We start from the raw sequence: 24,269 nt of genomic DNA on the forward strand, positions 1-24,269 counted from the left end.
CATGACTCAAGTGTGTGCACCAAGATGCACATGAGTCCCTGCTGCAGGCTCCTATGCCTCACCCGTTGCCTTCCTGCCTCTGTGCCTTTGTATACGTGGTTTTGTCTACCTGTGACACCTGTCCACAACTCTGTTGGTGAAGATCTTGCCCATAGTGGCAGACATTAATGACACCATTCATTCATTCGTTTGTTCATTCGTTCCACAAATTTGTGTCCAATAACAATTATTACCAGGCACTGATCTGGATGCTGAGAAAACCATACCAAACAAGCATCACCTCCTCCATCATTTCCTCTTTGAATCTGACTTTCTTTCTTGGTATCAATAGTGAAGTTGTTCCTCTACCCTTGAAGTTTATGTCAAGGCCATGGTACAGGGCTTGAGACAAAGGAGAAAAACTCTAATTCAAAATGTATTAATTTAAGAGAAAATAAAGTGTTGAATTTTCTATAATATAAAAAGTATTTGATGTAAATAGTACACAGAAACCCAGACAAGGTAGCCACACTTAAGTAAAGTTGATTTGGTTTAAGAAACTCTAGGAAACCCTTGGTCTCACAGGGAGATGTAGGGAGACAACTTGGTGCCACCAGCATGTCCTTTTGCATTTTGTAGTCATTTGGGAGAGGAATTGAATAGGTTAAAGGTAAAATTTAGAAAGTGCTTCAGATTGAAGTTTCAGCAAAAGGACCAAGGAAATAGTATAGAGGAAATATAATTACAGAAACCAGAATAATATAAGTCTGTAGAAATTTTGATTTTAAAGGTAACTTTTTCACAGAAGAAGCTCTCCAAAGAGCAGCAGAGAATGTTATAAAATGTTATAGGTTTTTATAATAAAGGGACTTATATAGAGAAAATGTTTTCATGCATATTGTTTTTGACATGACTCTCCCTTTTTCTCATAACTACCACTTATAGGAGGTTTTCCTAGAGTTTGTATCAAATCTGATGTTTAAAATACATTTGTTTCTTAAGAAAACTGTGGTCTGAGCGAAGGTGTGATCTACAGGAAGCTGCTGTTATAAATTTAGTCTGAGCCAAAACTGTTTTATAACGTAGGTAGCTTTTCAGACTTAGTTTATCCAATTGAATTGCAATAAAGACACAGGAATAATTATCAAAGAAAATAATGAAAACCTCAAGTCTTAAGTGTTGTTGTATTTAATACTAAGCTGCTGATATATATTTTAAAGCTAAACAAAATATAATACTTAAGAAAATTTATAGCTTGAAGGTTTATTAAAGTCATGGTAATGACACCATATATGAAGAGAATGTTCCAGCCTTGGGCGGTTTGCTCAGTGGTACAGCGTCAGCCCAGCATGTGGATTTCTTGGGTTCGAGTCCCAGTCAGGGAATTCCCAGTCAGGAGAAGCGACCATCTGCTTCTTCACCCCTCCCTCTCCCCTTTCTCTCTCTCTTTTCTCCTGAAGCCATGGTTTCAAATGGTTCAAGTAAGTTGGCTGGGGGCTTGCTGGGTGGATCCTGGTCAGGGTGCAAGCGGAAGTCTGTCTCTGTCTCTCCACCTCTCAGTTAATTAAAAAAGAGAGAGAGAGAAAGAATGTTCCTTCTCCTAAAAGCTTTGTCTACTGGTTCTTTGTTGCATATACATTTATTATATCTAAGATATTTTCCATATTCAAAATATTAGTTTTCTAAGATGCTTATACATATAGTGTAAGTGTACAGTATAGAATAGTGGGGAAAGCAAAAGAAGAAACAAAGCATTTTTCAAGAAGCATTTAAGAATAGTTTCCCTCTTACTGTTCTATTCTCACCTCCTCCATAATGTTTAACAGGAAGTCACAACTCTCAGTTGCATAATTCGTGTTTTCCATTCTCTGCATATTTTTCATCTGAGCACTTATTAGAAATATAAAGTCAGTTCTAGTGAGAACACATCTTATCACATGTGACATCACTTTGGTCTGCAATCAAAGCACTGGGCTTTCCTACCAAAATATTTTACCTGCCAGAGGTTCCCTCTAGGAGTGTGGAGACAGCAAATATGAAAATGGAAAGGGATGGAGTTCTGTTTCCAGTTTGGTTTATCAGCCACATGGCATTTTGTTGGGTCAGTGAGAAGGTATGTTCACATCCCCAATGGGCAAATTTCATATTTTGAAATTTTTTTGTTTCTCGATTGTTGTCATTACTGCTGTTGTTTAAAAGGGTAAATGTATTTATTCCCGTCTCTATATTTTGTATTTAGATTTTTTTTTTTACAACAAGCTTGGAAGTGCATTACTTTTATAAACAAACAAAAATACTAGTTCTCGGTTTTTTTAATCCATCAACATGGAGCATCTGCTTTATTGCCAAAGGTTGTGATAGGGCTAGGGGTCCAAAGTTAAATGAAATATAATTTCACCTACAGGTCAATTCATCAAAAATCAGTTCACCAAGAGTCTATTTATTAAAGTAATTCCTGGCCATTTGCTCTGGAAAACTCACAGTCGGATAGAAAAGAGATATGTAAGCAACCATGAGATGCCTACTTTTTAAGTGCTGTGAACAAAACTACATATTGTTCAGAACTCAGAGAACAATTCTTTGGCAGTCAGCGAGAGACTCAGTGAGAAAGTGTGATTTGACCTGGGCTCTGGAGGAGGAGTCAGGTTTGATCTGTGTGATGACCTTTTGTTTTACTTCAGACAGAATGACAGAAAGGGTATTTCTAAGGCCCAGTTTGAACTCCAGAGTTTGTTCCAAACTAAGCACAAGGGAATTCTCTCTTTTATTTATGTGCTTTCACCTTGTGCTTATATGAATTCTTAAAAATACTTATTTGCACACAGCCTCCTTACCCACCCAGGTCTTGCTGAAGCCAAAAGAACTCCATTCTCCCAGCTCCTGGTCTGTTGGTGAAGCTGTTTGCCAGTTATGCAGAGAAAAGGCTGAAGATGGAGAGGTTCACAAGCACAGACCTCAGTAATGCACTCCAACTGGCTCTGGGGGGGCTGTTTGTACACTGGGCTCTCCCTTCTTCCCAGTAGTACCCTCCTAGCTGAGGGTCCTATCTTGCCGCGTGATGTCAGTCAGGTTCATAACCAATGCCAGCTCAAGTGGTCAAGAAACTGGATGTTTCTCAGCTGAGGAAGAGCCAGGGCTCACAGGCAGATAGGAGATTAAGGAAAACCAAGGCAGCTGTTAGTCCATATGATGACCTAATGTGATTCACAATAAAGCAACCTAAGCAGTCTTGCACCAGGACACAGAGCTTTATTAGAGGGGTCCCCACTTGTCCCTCTAGCTGGTGCATTTCTGCAGGGCATTAACCTGTCAACCATGCTTCAAGGCTTTGAAAAATCTACCAGTTTGAAAACACCTGCATCGGTTTTGTGCTTAATGCCACTGCATCAGACTCCCCCAGAGCCTGTAGGCCATTACCATTATCTCTAAGTCCTTACTCATCTGTGCACAGCTGCACAGAACGCTGCTGCCACAGCAGTACCAGCACAGCAGCTTAGAGCTCCATATTTACAACGAGCATCTTAACGCTGCATTTAGTATTTTGGGGGTCTGGGCTGGTACAGGACTTCAGTCCTCAGAAATATTGATTTCTTAACAAATGCAGAGACCGTGAAGAAAGCCTTGGTAAATTATGTATCTTCTTATATATTTTACCCCAGGAATATGTTATAGTAATCAACTTACATCAATTCTTGAGGGTCCAAAAATATATTCTGGGTTTAAATACGAGGTTCTTTGTTACCCGCTCAAGCAGGGTTACATGAAAAGCTCAGATAAGACTGTGTTTATTATACAGTACTGCTTAACGCTTGCAGCAGAAAAGGATTAATCAAATGGAAAATTGGAATAAACCTATGATTTTGGAAAAAAATTTAAATACTGTTGGATTGTCATAAAAACTGCATTTCCTTGGAATATACTCCGCTCATACTATGAAATACTTTGGTAAGGGCCATGACCGACAGAGCAGAAATCTTGATGACTACTTTCCATTATTTGCACTTCTAATGTGAAGTGAAGATCACACATACCCTTTGTCCATTAGTGCTGACAAGGGGAAAATGGTTTGGTCAATCAGTGCTTTTACACCTATGTTCTGGTACCGCCTTCTCTACAGGATCACGCCATCCACTACAATTCCAACCCGGACTGATGCCCTGTCAGCTGGTCCAACTGCCCTGTTGCTGTACAATTATTTTTCAATCTAAAGTTTAGATAAAGAAGAATCTACTTAGTCATAATGAAAAATAACCTAATGAAAATTAAGAAATATTATTTCAGATTGGAAAGAAATACCAATGACTAGCCTAGAAAAGTATCCTTTAATAAAATAAATATATATTTATAATAAATTAGAAGTAATAACCTCAAGGAGTTGGAAAAGTTTTCTTTTTTTAAAGCACATTGTGTTTAATTTAGTCAAGGTGGCACATTTTGGGAATGGCCCATAATAGTTTAACTTTCTTAGTTAAAGCAGGACACCACTGAAGGCTGCTCACACTCAGCTCCAGTGTAGTTACTGGCAAGTACTTGTTTAACTTCCACCCACTTTGGTAGATTATACACCTCTTGAGGGCATTATCCTCAACATCAGCAGCACTCCTGGCAGAGAGCCCAATAATCAATGCTTACTTGTTGAGTGAATGAATGAAAGCAAATTTACTTGGACAAGTTCTCACAAATGACAAAGTAGTCGAGGGAAATAATATACAAATCTTTGGGAATCCATCGCTGCTATTAGCAAAGCAACTCAAATTATGCCCTCCTTTTAAAGTGGCAAAGAATAATGTAATTCATATGTAAGACTGACACATAATTTTTATTTTGCACTACTTTGGTTAAAGAGTCTTCATCTTGGCTACACATTCTAATCACTTGAGGAGCTATAAGAAATAAAAAAAAACCCTAATTGAAGAGAATCTTGGCTGGGGCTGATACCAGCTGATTTTTAAAGATATCTCTGGTGATACTAATAAATAGACGATGTTGAGAACACTGACTGAGGGGCACACTTTTCCATACATGTCTGATCATAAAATCACCTGGCTGCTCAGTCCACAATCAGCCCTGAGAGGTATCAAGAATTTTTAATCTTTTCAAGAAGATTGGAAGATAAAAAAGCACCGGTTTGTTTTGACAGAGAAGCACTCGTTTCTAATTCTTTAAGGCTGTCTGACTCCAAATTTCTCTTTCTATAGAGTTGCCATTGCTTCTAATTTACTGTCCACACAAAGGTAATTTGTCGCGGGATTAATTTCCAGGCTCCCTGGGACATTACTTCGTGTCCTGAAAGAATATTTCTACAGCTTTTTAAAGACTGTATCTTTATTACTGTAAATCAATTCTCATCCATCTAGAGTAATTACAGCATGTGATTAAGTGTTGGGATGAGTTGTTTGGACACCAAGAGCTGTGAGAGTGCCGAGGTGGAAGAAATCGATGTGTATTCTAATGACACGTAGAGAGGGCTGAACTTGATGGATGATGGAAGAAAAGAGAAACTGCATCTTGAGCAGAGGACATGACAAGTCATGAGCAAAAGGTCTGTTCTAGAGATGCAAAACACCCATATTGTAAATTCACCATTGCTTATTTTTCATCTGATGCTTCTCCCTCCCCTTCATATTCCCAAATCTCATCCTGGACCTTCTCAATCAAAATTGGAAGTGGGAGACTAGAAATCTATATTTTTTAACAAGTTCTCTAAGTGACTTTTATAATGAAACACTAACTTAAGGAAATGAACTAGCTGAACAATTCAAGAGAAAGATAGATGAGACAGAATGTCCCAGAAAGAGAACCAAATGCGACAAACTGGCACTTCTGTCGACATAAATCAGGCGTACCATTTTTCATTTCGCAAACTGGCAAAGATGAATACACTTGGCACCCCTCAGGGTTGCTGATGAAACGAGTTTTTACACACGGCTGGTAGGAATGTGAATTGGTACATTGCTAAGAAACAGTTTAGCAATCCTTATTGAAAGGACTTAATATTTTTCCTACCCTTTGACATAGCAATTACACTTTTAGAAATTTATTCTAAGGCTGTAGTCTCAACCTTGGCAATTTATCAGAATCGCTTGTAAAACTTTTATGAACTACAGATTTCTGGGCCCCACTCCCTGGAGAATCTGATTCTGTAGATTTGGGGTGTGGTCTGGGAAGCTGAGTTTTGAAAATTCTCATGTAATTTGGGTTTATTTTTTAAAATTTCAAGTAATAGAGAAGTTAAAGATTGATGAGAGCCCCATCCTCCACTTTCCGTCCTCTGTGTGGGTAGTCACTGGATATGTGGTTTTGTGTCTTTTTTTTCCATTTGATAACATATGTTATAGCCAACATTCCACTTCCGTGTATTCAAATCTGATTATTTTAATAGTTGTATACCATTCAAGAAAGTAATTCAGTTTATTTAACCATGGTAGACAATTGAAGATATTATAATTTTCACATTTTTGTTAACAAATACAATAAACATTCTTGTGTGAATAGCTATCTCTTACCTGTGTGAATATTTCTGTAGGAAATTCAGATATGAAACTGCTGAATTAATATCACATTAACTTTGATCCTGACAAATTGCTTTTCAAAATGGCTTTACCTATTGTGGAAGACATGCCTCACTGCTTACCAAAGTCCCTGCTTCCCCTCTGACAGGATGTCCTTGGAAGTGGAAGCTCACCTAGAGAGCACATTTCTTAGCATTTCTGGCATGGTTTAGGAGGCATGTAACTAGTTCGTGCTAATGGAATGCAGATACAGAGTGTCATTTCTAGGTCAACAAATCTCAGATGTGACTATGACTTCATGCTCTTTCTCTGTATCTCCTATCTCCAAAGAATTCAGGCTCCTTTGGAAAAGCCCAGCCACATTATGGAAGGAATCCGAATTCTTGAGTCAAAACAAAAAAAGAAAGCCATCTACTCCTCTACAAAATAACCAACATTAGACTATTGTGCAAGATAAGTAAACTCCCATGGTCTAGTAATTTATTTAATACAGTCACTAGTGTAACCCTAATTAATATATCAGTTTATACTCATGTCACAGTAGGTATTTATATTAAAAACAACAACTCTGCAAGAGATTTTGTTGCATGAAGTTAAGACCCACTGACCTAACAGAATAGTTATAGATATGAATAGAGTTTTAAAAAGTGACATATTTACCTCACTGTTTATATTGGTGAAAAAGTTATAAATGTCAAATTAATAAGTGAATACAAATGATGCTAAAAAAAGATATTTAATGTTATGGAATCCCATTCCATGGTTGGTTGATTATTTAAATGAATGTATTAACCTTAGGAAGGAAGTTATACAACAATAAACATTTTTAAATAAGTTAAAAATATATATGAGTAGAAACACTTGCAAGAAATATACTATATTGTTAACAGTGGTTATCAGTTAAAGATGGAATCACAGATGATTTTTTCCTTTTTATTTATCTATATTCTCTATATGTTATTGTATATGTATCACCTTTGTAATAAGAAAGTTCTTTAAAAACCAGTAGGTATAATATTAAATTACATTAGCAAAAAGATATAACCTATAGGAACTCAGAGATAAACCACTTATATGGCTTTTAATTTGTGTGGTTTGAGGTTTAACAGCTAATTAAAGTTGGGTACCTCCAAGAGGAGACCTGAAACCAAAGTAGTTCACATGCTTATTTTAAGACCTTACATAGAGCAGTTTGCAAACAAGTACAAATTTAATTGATTACCAAGGTTGACGATTAGCACCTATATGTACAGCTAAAAAGGGTTATAAACATGGGAAATAGTCTCAAAAATCCAGTTTCTGTCTTGTAATGCATGAAGAACTATTCTTTTCAAACTAAGAACCAGAAGTTCTTTTATTCACTGATAAGTTTGTTCATTCATTTATAAGAGAACAATGAGAAAATGGGTAAGTTACATCAGATCAACAAAAGAAGGGATTTCCTGATGACCATGTAGGTAAGACTTTGGAAAGGTTACGAAGTCTATTCATGCAATACCCTTCCCTAGAGATTTTAAATAACAGGAAACAGATTGTGGTGGTTCGGTTGTGGTTTGAAAAACCAAAAGATGGGACATTCTGGGTGCCCTTCTCTACCCTTTGACTTATTGTTTGTAGCTGAGAATGTAGAAAGGGAGAATGAATGGTGTGAGATACCAATTAATAAAGTGAAGAGTGATAATTGTAGCACTTAAAAATGACAAAAGTTAGATGTGATATTTAAAATTTTATTGTACTTATACAGATGTAATAGAGTATAAATAGAAAATTAAATGCCCATTTCTAGAGATTTAAATTATGATATGTCCATCAGATATAAAGGACCTACATCAAAACACGGTAAAACATTGCCAAGACAAATTAGAGACATAAATTAATGAATGTCTTTTGTGGTTACCAGAAGCTGGAAGATGAGGAGATAGTAGGAAGATGTTGGTCAAAGGGTATAAAATTGCAGTTATGTAGAATGAATAAGCTAATAGATATGTACAGCATGATTACTACAGTTAATACTACTGTATTGGATACAGGAGATATGTTGAAAGTAGATTTCAAATGCTTTTATCACACATAGAAAATGGTAACTATATAAGGATATGATATGTTAATTAGCTAGATTGTAGTAATCATTTCATTATGTACATGTATATCAAATCATTATATTGTATACTTTAAATATATACAATTTAAATGTATGCAATATATAAAAGAAAAAATCTAAGTGTGTTTTTGTATCTTATTTAGTGATCTCTGCATTGGAGAATAAAAAAGGCAAGTTATAAGGTTAATATAACACTGCTGTTAAAAACAGACAAGGACGACCTAATCTGTGGTAGTGCTGTGGATAAAGTGTTGACCTGGACCGCTGAGGTAGCTGGTTTGAAACCCTGGGCTTGCCTGGTGAAGCACATATGGGAGTTGATGTTTCCTGCTCCTCCCACTTTCTCTCTCTCTCTCTTTCTCTCCCTCTCCTCTCTAAAATAAATAAATAAAATCTTAAAAAAAATTTTTAACTTAAAAAAAGACAAATATGGTAATAGAAAAAGATCTATTTGCCAAATAGATGCAAACCTCTGTATAAAATAGCCAATCATTTGGCAGTATGTAAAAACAAAACAGTTTATCTCAAGAATATAAAAATTGTTGAATATAAGAAAATCTACATCATATATCATAAATATGAATTTAAGTATACAAGTATGTAATTATTTTAATAGATTCAGAAAAATCATTTGATAAGATGCATTATTCATCAAGATTTCCTGATGAATAAAAGGACACTGAAGGACACAAAAGAAGACTTGAAAAAAATGTAGTGACAAACTATTTCACTGATAAAAAGATACAATATCATAAAGATATCGTTCTCTCAAATTAATATATAAATTTAATTCCAATAAAAATCCTAGCATAGCCTGACCAGGCAGTGGAGCAGTGGATAGAGCGTTGGACTGGGATGCGGAGGACCCAGGTTCGAGACTCCAAGGTCACCAGCTTGAGCACAGGCTAATCTGGTTTGAGCAAAGCTCACCAGCTTGGACCCAAGGTCGCTGGTTCGAGCAAGGGGTCACTAGCTCTGCTGTAGCCCCACGGTCAAGGCACATATGAGAAAGCAATCAATGAACAACTAAGGTGTCACAATGAAAAACTAATTATCTGTCCCTGTCTATCCCTCTCTCTGACTCTCTGTCTCTGTTAAAAAAAATAGTCCTAGCATAAAATTTTATAAACATATAATACTAACCCTAAAATTTACATGGAAGACAAAAGAACAGAAATAACCCAGTAATTTTGAAGAACAATTTGGGTAATTTGGCCCTATCAAATATCATGACTTATTATAGCAATAGCAATTTAAGAGTGTGATACTGGTGCAGGTGAAAAGACAAATAGATCAATAAAACATAATAGCAAGACCTAAAATCATACCTGTGTATATAGAAAAAATTGACATATTAAAAATTAGTGGGCTTACTCTGAATTATTCAATATATGGTGCTGGAAAAATTGGCTATTTTTGTAGAAAATAAAACAAAATTAAATTCCTAATTTACACAAAAATATTAAGCCTTAAACATGAAGAGTTGCTCAATTTGAATAGAAATCAGAGAAATTCAATAATAATGAACTATTCATTTCACAACTATAACTTGATAAAAATTAGGTCGGAAAATGACAAGTATTGATAAAGAAGTACTAAAACTATAACCTTTATGCAATGCTGAACAAAAAATAAATAGCCTAAACTGCTTTGAAGAGTCATGTGGTCATATCTCAGTGTAGACAATGCTCATATGCTAACAACTCTCTTTTTAGAGATCACCTAGAACAGTGCTTTAAAACTGCAGGTTATGACCCATTAACAGTTAATAAAACTAATTTAGTGAACAAAGAACAAAAGGAAAGAGGGAAGAAAAAGGAGAGGAAAATGACGATGTATTACAGGTTGGAAAGCAGTTAAAGTTTCAATTATTTTTTAAGAGGAGGGGAGATAGTGAGGCAAACTCCCACATGCACCCCAACCGGGATCCACCTTGCAACCTCGTCTGGGGCCTATGCTCAAGTACCAAGCTATTTTTAGCACCTGAGGCTGACGCACTTGAACCAACAAAGCTAACCTCAGCACCCAGAGCCATGCTTGAACCAATCGAGCCACTGGATGTGAGGAGGGGAAGAGGAAGAAAAGGGGGAGAAGAAAGGGTAGAAAAGCAGATGGTTGCTTCTCTTGTGTGCCCTGACCGAAATTGAACCCAGGATGTCCATATGCCGATACTCTATGCACTGAGCACCAGCCAGGGCTGCTATTAATTTTTTTTAATGGATATTTTATGTTCATGGATTGGAAGGCTTAACATTAGCAAGATGTCAATTTTTCTTAAAATTACCAATTCAATACAATTTCAATGTAAATCCCAGCAAGCTAGTATTGATATTTACATAAAATTTCAAAGGATCAAAAATACCAAGACAATTCTGAAAAACAGAGTTTGTGGACATTTACTACCACATACCAGGACTTACTACAAATGCATGGTAATTAATTGAAATATGGTATTGGTGCAAGCAGAGACAAATAGGCCAATAGACTAGAGAGTCATATAAACACAAGTCAAAAGTGTCACTGAATTAAGAAGGGATACTCATTTAAGTAAATGGTCCTGAGTCAGTTGGATATCCATACTGAAATATTCTGTCTTGACCCCTACCTCACACCAGGCACAAAAATCAATTCTACATGGATCATAGTCGTCAGTGTGAAGGGTTAAGACCATAAAGATTTCAGGAGAAGCATAGAAGAATGTTTTTTTATGATGTAGGACAAGCAAAGATTTCTTAAACAGAACACAAAGAGCAGTAACAATTTTTAAAAAGATTAAAAATTGGTTCTTGTTGAAATTTCAAACTTTTGTTTATCAGAAAACATTATTGAGAGGAACATGGAAAGGCAAGCCACACTGTGGGAAAAGATATCTTAATAGATGTATTTGACAAAAGCACATTCAGAATATATAAAGAAATACAAACCAATAAAACAAAAACAGAAATTGCTGGTTTCAGCAAGAAAATGTTATAATCTAAATTGTGCTTATGCCTTCTTAACTGCATTTGCAATAACGACATATTTGCTCAGTTTAGTTAGGGTTATTTATAGCAGAAAGGCAGTATCCACATTTCAGTGTCAGCTCACCTCTTAATTTATTTGTTTGTTTTTACCACATGGTAGAATAATTTATTAGAACAAATTCCATGATATATCACATAAAATAATGACTTTCTGAAAGACACCCATAGACCACCTGAGGACAAACACAGAGGAGCCTCTGTGAACTCCTATCAAACAGGACATTGAGCCCCTAGCTGGCACATGCTGGGATGCCAAGACGAATGTACTCAGGGAGGTCATGGCCTTGTGGAGGAGACAGGCAAGCATTTAGGCATATTAGTTCCAGGAACTCCCCATTAACTTCCTACTCCTGCCACTTAGAACTTATGAAACTTGTCTTGTTATCCCACTTCCCTCTCCAGATGTAATCTTCATTATGCACAGATATCCATGTAATGATCTACCCCAATACCATCAAATTATCTCTCATTTCTTGCTCTCTCACACATTTCATATCCACTCATTCATTTCCATGTCAATTCTTTTTCCAAAATTATTTCACAACACCAGAACATTATTTTCATCTCTATTGCCATTGCCTAGCTCAGTATCCTATTTTCTTTTCCTTAAATTGTTGAAATAATGTTCAAACAGGTCGCCATGCCTCCATTTTCACCTCTGCTGCACTAACTTTATTGCCGTGAAGTTTCTATCTCTGCCTCTGTCTCTATCTCTATCTCTTTCTCTGGGAAGACTTTTTGTTGTTCAAGGAAAGAAATATAAGAATCTACAGGAGGAGATATGGTGAATTGGGGAGTGCTGAGCTATAGAGAACAAATGAGATATTTATTTTTTTCCAACATACATCATGACAAAGACGAGGTAAGTTATGGAAGCATGGAAAGTATAAAAAGCAGCTAGCTGTTTAAAAAAGTTTGATATGGTACTGCTTATTTTCTTATTCCCATATATTTTTACTGAGATGTAATAGAAAATAGGCGAGTTCTTGAGTTTGTAGAGACACAGAAGGGTCTTCTCATTTTTTTATACCAACATAGTTCTTAATTACCGGCACCACATGAGCACGTCATGTTTACTTAGAAGCCTACTCTGCAACTGGGAGTGCGATTGCTATGTTCTTGATGAAAGTAGCCAATAAGATGTAACAGAGTGCTGATGTCAACCAGACTCTGACACACACTTCAGCGAGAGTCAGTATTCAGGGAAGGGACAAATCTCTGTTGACTTAAGTAATAAACTGCTAGACTCATAGATACAGAGAACATTTGGACGCTTGCCAGATAGGAAGGGGAGTTGAGAGAATGAGTGAAAATGGTGAAGGCATTAAGAAATACAAAATTGGGCCTTACTAGGTGGTGGCGCAGTGGATAGAGCATCAGACTGGGACATGGAAGACCCAGGTTTGAAACTCCAAGGCTGCTGGCTTCAGCACGGGCTCACCTGCTTGAGCACGCGGGATCACGGGCTGGAGCAAAGGGTCACTCAGTCTGCTGCAGCCCCCCCCCCCCACGAGATCAAGGCACATATGAGAAAGCAATCAATGAACAACTAAGGTGCCGCAACAAAGAATTGATGCTTCTCATCTCTCTCCTTTCTTGCTTGTCTGTCCCTGTCTATCCCTCTCTCTGTCTCTCTCTCTCTGTCTCTGTCACACATAAAAAAAGAAAGAAATACCAATTGGTAGTAACAGAATAGTCATAGGGATGTAAATTACAGTATAGGGAATGTAATCAATAATATTCTAATGATTATGCATGGTGTTAGATGGGTGATTTATTGAGATGATCACTTAGTGAGTTATGTAATGTCTAATCACTAGGGTGTATATCTGAAACTAACATAATGTATGTCAACTATAATTCTAAAATTTTTTTAATGAATAAAAAGTAATAAACTGTTACAAAAGACTGAACATGGAGGTAGGCTTAGATATGATGAATATGCACAAATGGTTCATGGATACAATTTCAAGTGGGTGGGATCTTGAGTTGATCATACTGGACTTTCAGTCTCGTATCAGGTGCACTAGACCAGAAACTGTGCAATAACCCATCTGCCTTCTGTTGGCTATTCCAAATTGTGCAGCAAACAAAATCTTGACAAGTAATTCACATTTTCTCTTACATGACACAATATGCAGGTCTCTGAACCTACACAATATGAGCATTGTGATACTGGCATCGGGTGATTATCTCAGAGGAAAACAGATTCTGGGTGTGTGTTGGGGACTTGTGGGAACAACTGTGGAGCGAAGGGCAAACTGGCTGCCGCTGTGCACAAAACAAAAGGACCCGACAGATCGGATCCTCCATTCAGCTCTTTCCGAGTTAACACCAAGTGGCTGCATCACAGGTTGAGGTCACCTCTTCACCTCTCTTGTGTGCAGTGTACAGAGAGAAAGGAAGAAAATTGAACTGAGAAAACAGTATGAGTTAGAGGGTAAGCTCTGGCAGAGCTAGAGTGGCTCCATAGGTGTCTTGTTTTGTTTTGTTTTAATGAGAGGAGGGGAGGCATAGACAGACTTTTGTGTGCACCCTGATCAGGATCCACCCAGCAAGTCCACTAGGGGGGCAGATGCTCTGCCCATCTGAGGCTCTGCTTCATTGCTCAGCAACCGAGCTCTTCTTAGCAACTGAGACAGAGGCTATGGAGCCGTCCTCAGTGCCCAAGGCCAACTCGCTTGAGCCAATCGAGCCATGGCTGTGGAAGGAGAAGAGAGAGAGAAAGAAAGGAGAGGAGTGGAGAAGCAGGTGGTTGTCTCTCCAGTGTGCCCTGACCAGGAGTTAAAACCAGGACTTCCACATGCTGGTGGATGCTCTACCACTGAGGAAGTGGGCCAGGGCAGCTCACTAGTTAAAGCAACTATTTTTCCCCCTGGTATTGCAAAAATGTGTTTCAAATCCTCCAACTTATGTTCAAAATCTCATTTCACCTGATACTCAGAACTAACAATAAGGTTTTTACAGAGTGGCAAGAAGAAACCCACCACTTGCTCAACTTTTAGGAGCTTTCAGCTCCAACCTGTATTTTTGTTTCGGTAAACCCAAACAACCTCTGAGAAAGAGGCCACCCTGGTGCCTGTGATAGAACATGTGAGGTGTGGGTTACACTTGCACACGCCCCCTCATCCGCCAAGTTCAAAACTCTCACTGAGAGAGTCATCACCCTGGTCAGTGAAAAAATGCTCTGTAGGTAGTTGAATAACCACAGAGTTAACACCAAAAACCCTGAATGCGACCTTCTATCTGATGGAGATTTTTTTTCTATAATCAGACAAGTATGTTGATGCCTGTTTTTCCTTATTTCCCCAACACTAATTTTTGAAGAGTAATCATAGAAGTTCCTGTAAGTTATAAATAAAAACATAGGAGATGTGAATTCTTCAGACTGTAGGCCTCATGACTTCTCCAGTTGGATTCTTAGTGCTCAAAATTTGAAAACATAGTGAGGACTCATTAAATATTTGTTCATTAAATAAGAAGATTTGCTATATGATATTTATAAAATACAATACAAAGAGACACAGGAAATATAAAAACAAAGAGATGAATTCATTTTCCAGTTAGTAAATGGTAACAAAAAGAAAGCCACACAATAAAATGTCAAGATGAAAAAACAGTAAGTGGATTAAAGAAAGAATGCTTTATATTGATCTTTTAAAAAGGTTAAGTCACCAATATTACCTTGTATTTATGTTCCTCACAACACAGGAACAAACAGATAAAGCAAAAACTTCTAGAAGTTTAGGAGAAGTGATAAATCCACAGTAATAGAAAGACTTCAGTATATTGCTCTTAAAAATCTAACAGATCTCTCTGATTCCTTCTTGACTAATAAGAGTTCATTTGTCAGCCAGAGTGAGCTTTTTAAAAACAACCAATCTGACTTTGGGTGATGGGTATGCAACATAATTGAACGACAAGCTAACCTAGACATGTTATCTTTGAATATATGTATTCTGATTTATCGATGTCACCCCATTAAAAAAATAAAATTATTAAAAAAAAAACCCCAGTTCAAATAGATAACGTATTATAGAATTGTACACTTGAAACCTATATAATTTTATTAATCAATGCCACCCCAATATATTCAATTAAAAATTAAGCCCCATGTCAGTCTGTTATAACATTTTGTTTTAATTGCCTTCTCTCTTTAGGAAAAAACAAACAACAGCAACAAAACACTTGAGCCTTAAAGCCAGAAGCAGAGATGTTTTGAAGGCCAGCTTAGGCCTTGCCCTACTATGAAAGGGCAGTGCAGGGAAGGGCATCTTTCTGTCTGCAAAGGGAGCTCATTATATATAAGTGTTATCAAAAGCAAATAGAGATTTTTATTAATTAAAATGAAAGACGAATGATTTGAACAAAAATATAATCAGTTCATGTCACACCGTTGCTCAGATTTCTCAATGACTCACTTTTACACTCAGATTAACACTCAGATTCCCTACCAAGGCTCACAAGCTTCTTTGTAAGTTGGCCTCAGCCCACCTCTTTGATGTCCCCATCTTTTTATATTATGTTTTAGATGTAAAAACCACAATTTGTCTTATAACTGCCGATTTGTCCATTTAATAGATATTATTTGAATTTTTTTCTATCTTATTTTGTACTTTCAATCCTTTATGCACTCTATTTCCACTCGATGTAGTGGTACTTCTGAAATTTCACTATGCATGTTTAACGTGTGTTTAATTTCCTTTGGTATTCCTTCCATGGGTATCTTTGGGGTGAGCCTTGAATTTTGTATAACAGCTCAGCTGAGTACAGAATTTTAAGTTGATGAATGTTGTATTCCAGCTCTGGAAGAAATGATTCTAGTCTTCTCTATTCTTACTCTTTTAAATTGCTTTCAGTTTATCTCTCATTTTTGTGTAGGAATACATTTGTTCTCTCTTGCTACCTTTAGAATATTTTCTTTCTTTTTGTAGTTTATTTTTCTTTCTCATGCTTGGGACCTGTATTTCTAGAATCTAAGAATGTGTGACAGCTTCCCTGCCAAGTCCTACTTATAGTTCTGTGTATAGTTTAAATATTTTCTGGCTGTAAAAAATTCCCCTTAATTTGGGATAAGCTTATCTATGCATTTAAACATCTGTTATATTTTCTCTAGACTTTCTCTGTATTTTTTAGTGGCTTTACCTTTACACCCAGTTAGAAATAAAAGTCAAAACTTGAATTATGGACTATTCAGATATAAATAATGAGGTCACTACATATTAAGTTTACAAAGGTACCCCTCAAATTTGTGTAAGGTTAAATTTGTTTGTTAGAAAAAAAGGACTAAAAATAAATGTAGTAAGCACTTGAGTAAAGAAATTAGAAAAAAACCCAAAGGATTAAAATGAAGAAATAAAATGGATACACCCCCAGATTGGTGCATGACAGATGATCATAATGCATGTGGGGCAAATATATGGAGCCAGAAATCTTACTCTACTAGGAGTGTGTAAACTGGTATAACCATTTTGGAAAACAATTTTTGGCATTATCTAGTAGAATTAAAGATGTACACACGACACAATTCAACAATTCCAGTCCTAGGTATATTTCCTAGGGAATTTCATGTACATGTATCCCAGGAACCTCACACAAGACTGTTCAGACCAATACTGTTTGAATCAACAAAGAAATACTGTGACAACCCAAGTGCCCGTCAACAGTAACATGGATAAACTGTGATATATTCACACAATGGAATACCATGTGGCAATGAAAATGAATAAACTGCTGTTACACCCATCAACACGGTTGAATCTCAGGAACTATGTTGAATGAAGAAGGCAATAAAAAGTAAATATGACCAGTGATGGTGCAGTAGGTAAAGCGTCAACCCAGAACGCTGGAGTCGCTGGTTCAAAGTTCCGAGGTCACTATCTCTGAGTATAAGCTCATCAGCGCAGGGTCACTGGCTAGAGCAGGAAATCATCCACACAATCCTAAAACTTGCTAGCTTGAGCCCAAAAGGTTGCTGGCGTGAAACACCCAAGGTCTCTGGCTTCAGGAAGGGGACACTGGCTTGGCCCTAATCAAGACGTGTAGGAGAAACAATCAACGTGCAACTAAAGTGAAAGCAACTACGAGTTGACGCTTCTCACTCTCTCTCTCCCTTCCTGTCTCTCTCACTCTCTCTTTTTCTCAAAAAAAAAGAGAATAAATTTAGTGTGATCCTATCTATGTGAGGTTTTGTAACTTGCAAACCTATGTACTACATTTTCTAGAGATGCCATATATGTAATAAAACTGTAACAAAAAGAGAGAGACTGGATGGAGATAGTGCAGAATGGAGTTAGAGCAGGGACAGAAGAGGCTTTAAAAATACTGGTAGCTACTAGTATAAATGTCAATAGCAGCCTGCACTGCAGCCTTCTAGCTACATGTACAGGGGTGGGAAAAAGTAGGTTTACATTTGTGAGAACATGAAACAGAGCTTATTCCTGTATTATTATTTACTTTTAATTAATTATTATATTATTTCCATGCAAACAACTGTAAATATAAAATGTATGGAATGACACTATCAACTATTAATATGATTATATCTAGGCAGGTTTTGGACTATTTTATATTTTACTTGCATTTTTCTTTTTTTTTAATTTTTTTATTCAGTGAGAGGAGGGGAGGCAGAGAAAGACTCCCACATGCACCCGGACTGGGACCACCCAGCAAGCCCACTAGAGGGTGATGCTCTGCCCATTTCGGGTGTTACTCCATTGCTCAGCAACCGAGCTCTTCATAGAGCCTAAGGTGGAGGCCATGGAGCCATCCTCAGTGCCCGGGGGCCAACTTGCTCCAATTGAGCCATGGTTGCAGGAAAGGAAGAGAGAGAGAGAGAGAGAGGCGAGAGGGGAAGGGGTGGAGAAGCAGATGGGCACTTCTCCTGTGTGCCCTGACTGGGAATCGAACCCAGGACATCCATACGCCAGGCCAATGCTCTACCACTGAACTAAATGGCCAGGGCCACATTTTTCTATATTGCTTCAATTTTTATTATGAATATGTGCCTATTTTTGTACGTCATTTTATCTGAGGGAGAAAGACAAAAAGAAGGTTGTTATAGACTAAACATTTGTGTCTCCCCAAATGCATATGCTAAAATTCTAACCCCTAATATGATGGTATTAAGAGGTAGAGCTTCGCCTGACCAAGAGGTGGTGCAGTAGATAGAGCGTCAGACTGGGATGCGGAAGGACCCAGGTTCGAGACCCCGAGGTTGCCAGCTTGAGCGCGGGCTCATCTGGTTTGAGCAAAAAGCTCACCAGCTTGGACCCAAGGTCACTGGCTCGAGCGGGGGGGTTACTCAGTCTGCTGAAGGCCCGCAGTCATGGCACATATGAGAAAGCAATCAATGAACAACTATGGTGTCACAACGAAAAACTGATGATTGATGCTTCTCATCTCTCTCCATTCCTGTCTGTCTGTCCCTGTCTATCCCTCTATCTGACTCTCTCTCTGTCCCTATAAAAAAATTAAAAAAAAAAAGAGGTAGAGCTTCTGGGAAGTGATTGGGTCATGAGGTTCATCATGATAGAGACCTCATAAGTGGGAGTAGTGTCCTTATAAATGAGACAGCAGAGAACTCTTTTCCCCCACCCATCCACTGTGTAAGGTTATAGTAAAAAAAAAATAGCCATTTATGAACCAGGAAGCTAAATCAGACATCAAATCTGCCAGTGCCTTGATCTTGGACTTCTTAGCATCCAGAACTATGAGAAATAAATGTCTCTTTAAAACCCATTCATAAATTAAAATTTTGTTATAGCAGCTCAAACAGACTGAAAGACAGTGAGGAAGGTGAGCAGAAAAAGAGGTTTGCAATAGGAAGTCCAAGAACAAAGATCCAAGTTAGGTACTTACATAAATGGGTTATAAACTCATGCCCACACAACAACTTGCACATAAACATTAATGGCAGCTTTATTCATAATTGTCTAAAATGAATAAACAAATTGTAATACTCTAGTTCCCACTTTTTCATGAGGGGTATGTTATGACACCTGATAGATGCCTGAGATCACAGAGAGGATTGAACCCTACATATACAACTGTAAGATGAAAATATCATTAATCAAAAATGCATTTTATACACCTAACATCATAACTTAGTCTATACTACTTTAAAGATGCTCAAGACACTTACACTGGCCTACAGTTGGGCAAATCACCTAATACAATGAATACACTGTAGAGTGTTGGCTGTTTACCCTTGTAGTCGTGTGGCTGACTGGGAGCTACAGCTTCTTAACACTGTCCAGCATCACAAGAGAGTATTGTCTTGTATATTGCTTGCCCAGGAAAAGATCAAAATTCAAAATTTGAAGTACGTTTTCTACTGCATGCATGTCCTAAGTCAAAAAATCCTAAGACCAACCATCCTAAGTGGGCAATGTTTGTATTGTTTTCTTCTTTATGTACATACTTATGATAAAGTTTAAATTATAAAATTTGGGCACAAAAAGAGATGAACAGCACTAACTAATAATAAAATAAAATAATGACAACAATACGCTGTAATAAAAAGTCATGTAAAGGTGATCTCTCTCTTGCACACAAAATATCCCATATTGCTGTACTCAACTTTTCACTTAAAAGAAGCACTTTATGGCTTCTTTTTGTCATATATGAATCACCATCATCACCCAACTCTTGTGCTTTGGGGCCACTGTTAAGTGAAATGAGCTCTCCTGGAACATAAGCACTGCCGTTCCTGACAGTAGAGGTGGATCGAAGAAGCCGTCTGTGTAAGGGATGGGCAGTGCGTTCAGCGAGGAGAAGGTGGACAGAGGGAGAGTTCACATCCAGAGCAGGCTGGAGTAGGTAGGACATGCGAGGTGTAACTATGCTGCTCAGAATGGGAGGCGCACAATTTAAAACTTATGGATTATTTATCTCTGAATTTTCTGTGTAATAGTAACTTGAGGTATATGGAACCACAGAAAGGGAAACTGGTTACTGCTGTAGTGTATCTCGATAGGTTCATCTCTTGTAACAACGGTGTGCGATAATAATGTCACGTGATAATAATAGGAGAAACTGAAGAGAGGGGATTGGAGAGGGAGTATATGAGAACTTTCTGTCCTTTCTGCTTAACTTTTCTGTAAAACTAAAACTGCTCCAAAAAATAAAGTCTATTATTTTAAGTCCAAAAACAGGTTAAAGAATTCTTGAAATATCTGGGGCATATATTTATTTTTAGCAAATCCTAACCTAGCCCTTAACACAGGCTTTCAGCTAGAAAGTGTAAATACCTTGTTGTGGAACACACAGAGTGAGTCAAAGAGCCAGGATCCAACCTTCAGTCTTTGCTCCTGTCCCTGACCTGAGACGGCCACCCCTTCGAGGGGCCAGGGGCTAGCTGGGTGGCCGTGTGCACAGCTTCCCTCCAGAGCTGGACTTCACTCTCTGTTCAATATGTTTAATTTGTCTTTTATAACAAGTCATTCTAAATTCTTATCAGAAGTAGGTGTAATATAAAATAGTAAATTTAAATATTGCAATTGGACACTTCAGTTGCTCTGTAAAGAACTAAAATAAATCTATCTTATATCTGCTTAGTTCTCCTGCTACTATACTGTTTGCTCTTTTTTTTATTCTTTCTTTTTGTTTTTTTCTGCTTTAATAGTTAAAATTGATTGTATTTAAAATTCCAGAGGATGAAAATGCTTATTCCAGATAAGCACAGTGTCAATGATCTTTTTAAATTTTTTTTTTTAGATTTTATTTATTCATTATAGAGAGGAGAGAGAGAGAGAGAGAGAGAGAGAGAGAGAGAAGGGGGGAGGAGCAGGAAGCATCAACTCCCATATGCGCCTTGACCAGGCAAGCCCAGGGTTTTGAACCGGCAACCTCAGTGTTTCCAGGTTGACACTTTATCCACTGCGCCACCACAGATCAGGCATCAATGATCTTTTAAAAGTTTCTTTTCTCCTTTTTTTTTGGGGGGGGGGTATTGTGTTTTATTAAAAAGACATGTCATAGAAAAAAAACACATGGGAATATGCAAGATTAAAAAAAACATAAAATGCAAGTTTATTTACATGTAAGATCATAGTTGATGATATTCTTTATTACTATCCTCTACTGTGTTCTGAATTAAATAAAGACCCAGTAAGTATAGTTTATAAAATAAAATATGCAGAAGCACAAAAAAGAGACAAGTGTTTCTGTCAATTCAAACTATTTTAATAAACCAAACTATGTTTTAAGTTCCCAGTTTGTCATAGAACTATACTGGGTACTAGAGGGAGGAGGAAAGTCACAAAAGGAGGTCAGGTTTTTACTGTCAAAGAGCCTGTGACCTGCTTAGACACATTCAGAATAGATGAGATGCTGGTTATCTTGCAGCCAGTGCTCTGAGAAGGCTGAGAATAAGGGCTAATGTGCAAATGAAGGTTTCGTTGCTGTGAGGGGAACTCCACAGTTCCTCTAAGGATGGAGGGGAACTAGGTTGGAGGAAGAAGGATGGTAGAGCATTCCGAGCCATGGGACCATTGGGGTCAAAGGCTCAGAGTCATTCAAGAGTGAATGTGGTATGCAGCAAGGATGTTGAGGAGCTTGGGGCAGTTTGTTGGGAAAGGTCTGCAGAGGCAGATGCCAAATGGCCAGTGACATAAGCAGAAGAGTTTGTGGTTGAACTGAAATGCAACTGGGAGGAGCTGAGATGTGACTCGGAGTTACTGTGAGTTCTCCTTGTAATCTGATACCCACCCAGAAAAAGATGGGCTGTACACTTATTCCTGATTTATACTAAGAAGGTCCTGTTGTTTTCCCTATCAACAAGAATCATTTATTGAAAGCCATTTTTTTTGCCAGAATAAACACCCCCGTCTTCTTTACAATTTCAAAAGGTAAGTAACAATCATTCTCAATTACATAAAAAGATAAGGAAATTCAGAAAGATTAAGTGATTTGCCCATGGTTGCAGTTTGAGAGTCAGAATTTTCAAAGACCATGCATCATCTGTTTTACCCATCATTGCTCCTCTGGCAAAGTGTAAGACCATCCCTTCTAGGCCAGAAGTCAGCAAACTTTCCTATAAAGGGCAAGATCAATTTTCTGTGCACACACACACACACACACACACACACAAACACACACAATCACATACACATTTCTATTTTAGACTTTGGGGGCCATACATTCTGTCACAACTATTCAACTCTGTGCTTGTGGTGCAAAAGCAACCATAGTCAATGTCTTATTAAAGGAGAATGGCTGTGTTCCTCTAAAACACAGAAATTTTCACTTCATATAATTTTCATGTCACAATATATACTGATATATTTTAATTAATTGATTGATTGATTCTCTTTCTTTTTTTTCTTTTTTTTTCCCGAAGCTGGAAACGGGGATAGACAGTCAGACAGACTCCCGCATGCGCCCGACCGGGATCCACCTGGCACGCCCACCAGGGGGCGTTGCTCTGTTGCGACCAGAGCCACTCTAGCGCCTGGGGCAGAGGCCAAGGAGCCATCCCCAGCGCCCAGGCTATCTTTGCTCCAATGGAGCCTTGGCTGTGGGAGGGGAAGAGAGAGACAGAGAGGAAGGAGAGGGGGAGAGGTGGAGAAGCAGACGGGCGCCTCTCCTGTGTGCCCTGGCTGGGAATCGAACCCGGGACTTCTGCACGCCAGGCCGACACTCTACCACTGAGCCAACCGGCCAGGGCCTTTTTTTATTTTTTTAATTCATTTTAGAGAGGAGAGGGAGATACAGAGGAGAGACAGAAGGGGGGAGGAGTTGGAAGCATCAACTCCCATATGTGCCTTGACCAGGCAAGCCCAGGGTTTCGAACTGGTGACCTCAGCATTTCCAGGTCAACTCTTTATCCACTGCGCCACCACAGGTCAGGCTTGATTGATTCTCAATCACTTAAAAATATAAAAACCATTCTCAGTCATAGGCCATACAAAAATAGGCAGTGGCCACATTTGTCTTGTAGGTAGCAGTATGCCAACCAAGTTTAGGTTTACCGATTAGATCACTAAGCTAATGAAGCCAAGGTTAAATCTCTTATCTTCATAAGAAATAGTTGGCTTTACACCGTGAAATGAAAGATCCTGTTATATTGACAATAAGCTATTTTTCTAGCCCCAGGTAAAGTTATTTGTAAGTTTGAAGGGGATTACAAGGGCAAAGTTGGCTCAGTGCAATTCAAACAGTAACAACAACAACAACAAAAATATATATGTCCTTCTCACAAATGTCAGTAATATCAAACCCGTTTCTTTTATAGTCTAAGTAAAATTTTCTAAAAAATATGGTCAGTGTAAGTTTAGGATTATAAGCCTGCCTCCCTGAGAAGGGGCACGTGTACTTTTCACGGCACTGGGTAAATATCACAGCAGTCCGTCTTCAGAGTTCGTGTCAGCACCTCTGGGTTTAGCTCGGGATTAGCCTGCCCTTAATTATTTACGTCCCTGACTCACTTCATTTATTCATTTCTCTTTTAATCAATGAATATTACACACCTACTATGTCTAGCCTTGTGGTGGGTGCTGGAAATTCAAAGCTGAGTACTAAAGTCCCTGCCTCTAGGCGCTCACAGTTTGAGGAAGAAGAAAAACACACAAATAACACTAATGGAGTATACACATCTGTGGTACAGATGTGTTCAGGTATCTAGGAACACAGACATGGGCTTTGCCTGGATGA

At 38.0% G+C, this 24,269-nt stretch overlaps 2 protein-coding genes across 2 annotated transcripts in view; one reads left to right on the forward strand and one right to left on the reverse strand.

Moving 5' to 3' along the window:
• Positions 1 to 24,269, reverse strand: part of STAT4 (signal transducer and activator of transcription 4) — a 108,974-nt gene that overhangs the window by 79,586 nt on the left and 5,119 nt on the right. The window lies entirely within an intron of this gene.
• Positions 10,973 to 24,269, forward strand: part of MYO1B (myosin IB) — a 338,630-nt gene continuing 325,333 nt past the window's right edge. Inside the window, exon 1 of the mRNA XM_066346377.1 lies at positions 10,973 to 10,977. The gene's annotated coding sequence lies outside the window, so the exon portion shown is untranslated. The remainder of the gene's footprint in view (positions 10,978 to 24,269) is intronic.

This window comes from Saccopteryx leptura, chromosome 7 (genome assembly GCF_036850995.1).
Source record: "Saccopteryx leptura isolate mSacLep1 chromosome 7, mSacLep1_pri_phased_curated, whole genome shotgun sequence".
NCBI lineage: Eukaryota > Metazoa > Chordata > Mammalia > Chiroptera > Emballonuridae > Saccopteryx > Saccopteryx leptura.